This window comes from Vitis vinifera, chromosome 11, assembly GCF_030704535.1.
Source record: "Vitis vinifera cultivar Pinot Noir 40024 chromosome 11, ASM3070453v1".
Lineage (NCBI taxonomy): Eukaryota > Viridiplantae > Streptophyta > Magnoliopsida > Vitales > Vitaceae > Vitis > Vitis vinifera.
Window position 1 is genome coordinate 10,168,789 of NC_081815.1, and position 8,389 is coordinate 10,177,177.

The window sequence follows — 8,389 nt, forward strand, 5'->3', positions numbered from 1 at the left end:
AAAAAAACTAATCCATCACCTCTTTTTCTTTCTCTCTCACTTTTTCACTCTTTCACTTATTTATTAGTGGACCAAATTAAATAATTTCTTAATCATTTTTCTCCAAAAAAAAAAAAATTGAATATGAGTGATAAATGATTAAAAATTATTATTATCAAATACATTTTTAAAGTTAATAACTTTTAGATACATCATCAGATATTATTCTTTTTTCAAACTTACATAATATATAATAAATATTATTTTTTATTTCAAATTTATGTTATTTATCATATATATTAAAAAGTTTTAAACACCTCCTAAAATATTAGTATTATTTGTTTGTTCTAACTTGCAAATTAGACATCATCAATTTTTTTTTCAAACTTATAAAATATGTAATAAATATTTGTTAAATACCTTAGAAAAAAAATTCTTACTTACAAAATAATAAATATGTTGTACATTATTTTTCATATATATTAAATATTTTTAATACCTCATAAAAATTATTATTCTTTTTTTTTTCTAACTTGCAAATTAGACATTGTTAGCCCAAGGGTTCTCCTAATCGGGTTTTAATGATAACAAATCATGGTTAAGTGACTAATTAGTTTAATGATTAAGAATCTCAGACATAAACTTGAAAATTCATCAAATGACCAAATGGATACAAGATCGAGATGCTTGGAAGACTTGTGATCATAGGAAACTAATGTAAGATGAATGCATGAGTGCACTTAGGATTTTCACATGTTTCATGCAACTTAGAAAACTCGGTTTATTCTTTAAAACTTCGATTTCATTAAAACTCGATTTTTTAACTAATGTACCATAGGCAAAATGTTTTATAATTGGCTTAATAATTCACCTAAAGACCTTGCTTAAGTGTTAGAAAAGAAATGAATTAAAAAAATAGGTTTTTGGGGCCAAAAAACTCAACCAGTGGAGACTATGGCCAACTGACTCAACTAGTTGAGGAACTGGTCGACCGGTCAAGGGATGCCAAAAACTTTCTCTCTCTCTCCCAGTGGCCTTCTTTTCCCGGTCAAGGCAACGGTAACCTGTCAAGCATTAAATGCTCCAACGGCTAGTGAACCGGTCGACTCCTAGCTCAATCGAACAAGGTTACCTTTTGCTGTTTTTTACTCCCGAGCTTAGAAACCTATAAATTGAGAGCTCCACTTCATTTATTGATAAGAGAACACTTGCATTCAATAGTCTACCTACCTGTTCTTGATTAAAAAGCTTTCATTTCTTTCATAGTGCATTAAATCATCACTTGCATATCCTTTAATGCACTCTTGTGTGTCATCCTAGCTTTGTCTTGTATTTGAGCTATCCTTAAGCTAGGTTAAGGGATTCTTTCTTGTAAAAATCTGAGTGTTAAAGCCTTTAAGAGGTTCGAATATTGAAGAGATTGTGTAAGAGCCTATTGGAACCGGAATCCAAGTGTAAGAAGATTGGAAGTTTGGTTGAAACTTCAAGTTAGTGGAACCCTCACTCGGTTATTTCTCATATTTCATTTGAATTTGTTGTGATTGAAAAGATTTTAAATACCCAATTCAACCCCCCCCCCCCCCCTCCCCCCCCCCCCCCAATTTTGGGTGTTTTTCTTATTTAAGCATAGTCTTTGTTTTCTCAGACACATTATGTTTATTATTTCTCATATTATTTGGAAAATAATGTAAACACTCACATGCAAAATTTATCCATTCCAAAATTACCTAATTGCTCCCCACACTAATCCTAAATATTTTAAAATAAAGATTTAAATATTTTAAACTATTAAAATAAATATTTTCTTATTAAATCAATTTTTTAAAAGTACTAAGATAAAAATCATGAAATCTTCAAAACTATAATTACAACAAATATTTTTAATTTAAAATTAATTTCATAATTTAAATTAATGATTTAAAAAAATAAAAATGTTACAAAAATATTTTTTGTTTATTTTTAATTTCATTTAAATATTATTTTTTAATCTTTACTTATAAAAGTGAAATTATGTTTATAAGAGCAAAATAGTAAAAAAATATATATTTCTATACACACAAATTTCACGAATAGTCCTATGAAGTAAGCAAAACAATAGCAAAAAAAATAATGCAAACAAAATATTTATTAAAATAAAAATATTGTGGGGTACAATCTCAAAAAATAATATTCATTCCAAAAGAATATTTTTCCTCTAATTCTTTCGCTTTGACCACAACTTGAAGAAAGACGATGTCATTTTCTTGATTTTGAAGATCAATCGAGGGTCACAAGTGATTTTTTCCCGAATAAACTTGCTAAATAACGAAGAACACTTGTATAGTTCTTTTGTTGAACTTGTAGTGAGATTTGATGAAACTTTTTCTTTTGTTGTTTTGTTGTGAAACATCTTTTCCCTTTAAAAGTTGTCTCTGGATTTTCTCCTTAGGATTTTCCTTTTTGGATTTTTCTGATTTTTGAATTTCTCCTCCCTTTTGAAAAAAGTCACCTCTATTTATAGGTGAAAGCAGAGAATTTGAATTTCAAATTTCTGAATTTTAATTGCTTAATTCAAGGAATTTAGTTCCTTGATTTTAGCAACTTTTCTTCTTCGGAGGTTTTACCAAAAAGAATAATAATAATAATAATAAATAATTTATTATTATTATTATTCTTTTTGTAGTTGGAGATTAGTTTCCTTTTTTTTTAGGAAAGTTATCATAAGAGGATATCTATTTTTATTTATTCACTTATCCATTTATTTATCAATTTTGAAGACCAATTTAGTGGCAATCTAATCCACTAAAATTTTTATGTCTACAAATGCCCCCACTTCAAAATGCATCGCGTACATGTATTGTCATGTGGATAGGCTAGGTCTTGAAGTTAAAATTTTTTTTTCAAAGAAATATTTTAGTAGGAAGTTTCCTATTTTTCAAAACATTTCTTTCCCTTTTTTTTTCCAAACTTTACTTCGTTTTCCCTCTTGCTTTATACTTTGAATCATCTTCCAGTTCGTTTTCCTTCTTGCTTTATACTTTGAATCCTCTTCCAATTTGTCATCCTTATATACATTTATATATATATATAAAGGGAACAATAGTTGAGAAACCCAACTTTAATTTTTTCAAAGAATTCTTTCAATCTTCGAACATTCTTCAATCAATTTGAGAAAGCCCACTTGAATTCTTTTAGAAAATTCTTTTAATTTTTGGGTCCCAATTTTAAGAAACTCGACTTGAATTCACAACTAGAAATCCTTTCAATTTTTCAACCATCTTCAACTTTGTAAGTTTTCCTTCACCTTTTTTTTTTAATTGTGAAGAAAATACCATGGGGTGTATAATGTGGAGTGTGCTACAATGTTGAATCCCATGTGGTGACTTAGGATGCGTGCCCTCCTTAAGGATTTTATTGAACACCGGATTTTATCGAACAAAAGTGGGTGTAGCATATGGTTTGTGGATCCTTGATTTTATATATATAGGAACAGAGAGTGGAACATGATACCATGGGAGTACGTGGAATAGCAGTCGTGTGGAGTTGTAGTGGCATGGGCTCAAATTGCAACAATCAAGTGCAGTTGAAATTGCATGGAGCCTTAAAATCATATATATAGTTGACACATGAATCCACTTTCCAGTTTCCATATATACATGCTAACATGTGATTTCTTTATTCAATTTTGCTAACCTTTTTTTTTTTTTAAGGAAGGAAACAAACTCACCTTTCTCAAACACACGTCGACCTTCACCATTCACGGAGACAAATTTGATTTCAGGTAATTAAATTTTTTTGCTTTTAAATTACCTTAATACTTAAGGGGGAATTTTTAATAAAATTAAATATCCAAAAAAAATATGAATATGTAATATCGGACCCTCATATAATCAAGTCGTAGCCCTAACATCAAGTGGTGTTGTATTTTAGGCACTTATGTGCTAAAGTCTTCACCCATGCAAATTGGTTTGACTTGAATGCATAGTGGTGTTCAAGTTTTAATATTTAATTAAAATCATAATAATATTTGACATCTATGCAAGCAAGTTATGACCCTAATGCTACGCAATGTTGTACTTTCAGCACTTGATACAACTTAAGTGTTAAGATCTTCACTCATATGAATTGGTTTGACTTAAATGTATAGTGGTGTTTAAAAATTTAGACTCATTTTGTTCATTTTTTCTTTACCTTCATTTTTTTTTTTTTTTTTTTTTGTAGAATGACGTTCTTCAAATGTTTCAGGAAGAAGATTGTAACAATTCTTGAGGATGATAGTGAAGATTTTGAGGAGGGAACTACCTTGTCAGTGCATAAGTCACTTACTGACCTTTAATCTTTGTCAGTGTTAGTGACAAAGGATCCATTACATATTCCTTCTTAGCCCCAAGTTGCATCTTACAAACTTACAAGTATCAGGAATTCAAAACTCAGTAAGTTGAAACTTGTTTATGATGTTCTATTGTTGAATTCCTCTCACCCGACTACTATTGAAGTTCATGATGAATTTGGTTTGTTGGGTTCTCGTGTTCGTGATAGAGAAGACAAATGGGGAAGCTCCTTCATGGTACTTAGGGAATTTTATTTTTGTTTCTATTTTATTTTTAATTTTTTTAATTTTTATTACCGAATGATATTAGAAATGGGTAGAGGATGTAATGGGTCAGTATGGATCATTTCTTAAAGGATGCAAGCTTTATGAAGCTATTTTTGCATTCTTATTCAGCTATGATCGCCATGTCTTTGTGATTAGGGTCTTTTACGAACGTTGGTGCCCTACCATTAACACCTTGCATACTTTCATTGGAGAGGTTTTCATCTCTCTTTAGAACTTGTATCGTATTGCTAGACTATTTATCATTGGATCTTTTTATGATAAGATGTTACCGAGTGTGAAAGAGCTATCTAATGATGCAACGAAGTCCTCACTCCCACCAAGTTGTCGAAACTTATTTTTTGCATATCATTGAATTTGCTCTGAGATGAAGGAGAAGTCTTCAGTCAAGTTAGCCTCTTGAGTGTCATTTTGTACAAAGGCTTCATGAAGTATGCAAAACCCCTAAAGAATAGTACAAGGAATAAGGTGTAGGGGCCTAAGAAGACTCATAACCCCTTCAAGGATATTGATCCTATTAAATCTCATACTCTATCGGAAATAGAAGTTATGACCTTAGAGTGGTTGAGGCAGATGTTAAGGAAACTTACTTAGCCGTTTTTTTGGCATGCTGGTTATGCAAGTTTGTTCTTCATTGAGGGGTGTCAATTTGATTTGTCTTGTAGTCTTCAAGATAGCTAGCACAATGGCTCAAGGTGAGACATTCAACTTTGTTGTTCCAGTCTTAACAAACATTTACAATGGCTTAAATGAAATCGCTTGTTCTTCAAAGCCTAAGACTAATGCATCTATCTTCCTTATTCATTATTTATACAGATGGTTGTGTGAATATTTCAATACCCATTTCATTTCTCCTTCTTTGAACCATCCCCCACAGATTACTTATCACGCCAACCAGTTTTTTGCTAAGTGTTTCGAAGATTCACAAGCTTAAGCATTGATAATGTCTTGTAAAGGTGTAAAGTTGGACCACTTGGCATTGCAACACAAAGAGCGTGTGTATTGGACTGATAATGAATCTATTAGTGCTACCAAAGCTTCTTATCTCATAAGTCTTCATTATAGTTATTTATCTTTGCGACAAGGTAACCATTGGGTAATCCAACCATATTATCCTCACCGGTTTTCTAGATAGTTTTGGGCATCCTCAAGACCTTTCAGGGGTTTTGCCAGAGATTTTTCTCATTGGAACTTTAGAGGCGGTGTATCAACATTGGGAGTCATGCACTAGGCTTGGTACCTACTCCAAAGTTACTATACCAAATTATCATAGTCTTGATGAGTTTTCTGTCACCAAGGCTTATGTAGATTAGTGGATTAGAGTGCGTAATCCTGGTAAGGAAATTCTTACTATTACTTGTATAGAGTCCCTTCCTGATTCTTCTCGACAAATACCTTCTAAGTCTTTAGAGAGTAGAATGCGCAAGGTCAACTCAAGTGTTTCTATTAAGAAGAATGTTGGGGAAAATGTTGAGAAGGATTTTGATGGTTTACCTAAAGATTTAATAGCTTCTTCTAAGCACTCAATGGGTGGTCATCAAACTAATACCTCCACACACTTGGAGCATGAATAAACTATTTTCAATGGTGGTAATGGTCACTATCACAAGACTTTTAAGCAACATAACAATACATAGGTTCTTCATGTATTAAATGAAGACTCTGATGATACAAGTGAATGTCATTGCAAACGCTGAAATATTAGACCCAATCTTATGTACTATGATGAGACTAACTCTCATCTTCTTGATGTAGATGTCACCTTTGCTGACATTCTAACTTTTTCTCAACCTATGGAACTTAAGGGTGAAGAGTTTTTTTTTTTTTTTTGCATTAATATTTACAAAAATAAGTATTTGCCTTAGGTGGAGAGTGACGACCAATTTTCCGATGAAGAGGATAAGTCATCTCCTAAGGATTGATTTGAAAATGTTGTTGCTATTAAGGAGTCAACGCCCTTTACCTCGACTATACAACAAGAGTTTCACTCTATCATCTTATTACCTTTGTCTCATTCTCATTTGTGTAATGGAGGTATTACTAACATCTTAAGTGATGTTCTGATTGAATCTCAAGGTCAAGAAACCAAAATTGGTAATACAACATATGATGAATTAACACTTTTAGCAGTTGCAGGTTTACCTGCTGAGCAACAATCTTCATACCCTACTGTTGTGGCTCTGTCTACTTCCACTCACATATTTGACGTCGAATAAACCATCCTTAATGCCTAACGCCAAGAAGCACTTATGATAGGAAAAAACATTAAGGAAATGATTATCAAAACTTCCAATGCTGTCTCCTATTATTGAGAAGAAAAATTGATGAGATTTTCAATGCTATCATGAAGACTAAAGTGGACCCTTCATCATTAAAGTCTTAGATTGAGAAGTACATGGTAAGTGTAAATCACCTCGATGTAGTGCGACACCCCTATTCTATGAAGATATCTTCGAAAGTACAAAGCGAACGTTTAATTATTATTGTGTCTTAGATTGTAGATGCTCTAAACTGTAAGGGTGTACAAGTGAACTGTCATCAATCATTAAAGGTTGACTTAGCTACTCTCGATGTTAAACATGAAGCACTTAATAAGAAATTAAAGCAATTAGGTATACAAAAAGAGCACCTTCATAACTTAATCTTGGAGATCAAGGAAAATACAACCAATAAACATAATGATATTTCTCATTTGAGGAAAGAACATGTCATTATTGCCCAAACCCCTGTGTTTACTGATGTCGATGTCAAGACCTTAGAGACACTTTAAGAAGCCTTAAGGACTCAACATGAAAAACTTGAATGTTTGGTGTGGATGTGACTGTTGCACCTTTTTGCTTAGTTTTAGCTCTCATTCTTTTTCTTCATTCATTTTTTTTTTATCAAGATGTAACAAAGTCTAGCATTTGTTAGTTAGATTTATTTATTAATAAAAATGAGATTTTTTTTTTTGGTAGCGATTGAACCTAGGTAGTTTCCCCGAGTTGCCTATGTACCCTTCAAAGAGAGGGGATCAAGTCAAACATAGTTCCATTTTTTTTACACTAACTTTTTTCAAAACTAAAAAAAATAAAAAAATTAATCTTGTGAGCATATGTCCTAACTTTTGCCTAAGTCATCTTTTCAGGTTTTCAACTTAGCGAACTTTTTTTTTTTAATTTTATTTTTACGCTCTAACGTTTGCCTAAGTCGCATTTTTCAGGTTTTCAACTTAGCTAACTTTTTTTTTTTTATGCGTCGTACATAGTTTAAGCTCATACGAGCCAGGAATGCCACTTATCTTGAGTTTTTTCAAAGGGTGATAAATTCATGTCTTTGGAACAAAGTTTAATTGAGGGTCAAAAATGACTTATTTTCAACCAAACTTGTAAAGACCTTTTTAAGCACTTTGGAGAACAAAAGAAGGTCCTTTGAATTCGTCTTCATTTTTTTTTTTCGACCCTTAAGGTAGATGAATGACACTTTTGTATTATGTTTAATATTCTTTCATAGGCTTGTTGAAGAATGTGTTGAGCTTGGACTTGATTTTAATCCAGTGATCGTAAACACATGTTCTTGAAGCAAAGTTTAATCAAAGGTCAATAATGACTTGATCTCAAGTAAACTTATCAATAATTTCCTCAAGTGTTTTGAAAAACCCAATCTTGTTTTCTTTAGTTTTAAAGGTGGATGAATGACACTTTTGTTTGTGTTTGATACTCTTCCACAAGCTTGTTGAAGAATGTTTGGAGTTTGATCTTGACTTTTGAAACTTTATTTTTGGATTTAGCTTCTGGGTTGCATCTCCCTTTTGAGAACACTTCATGCTAAAATAAA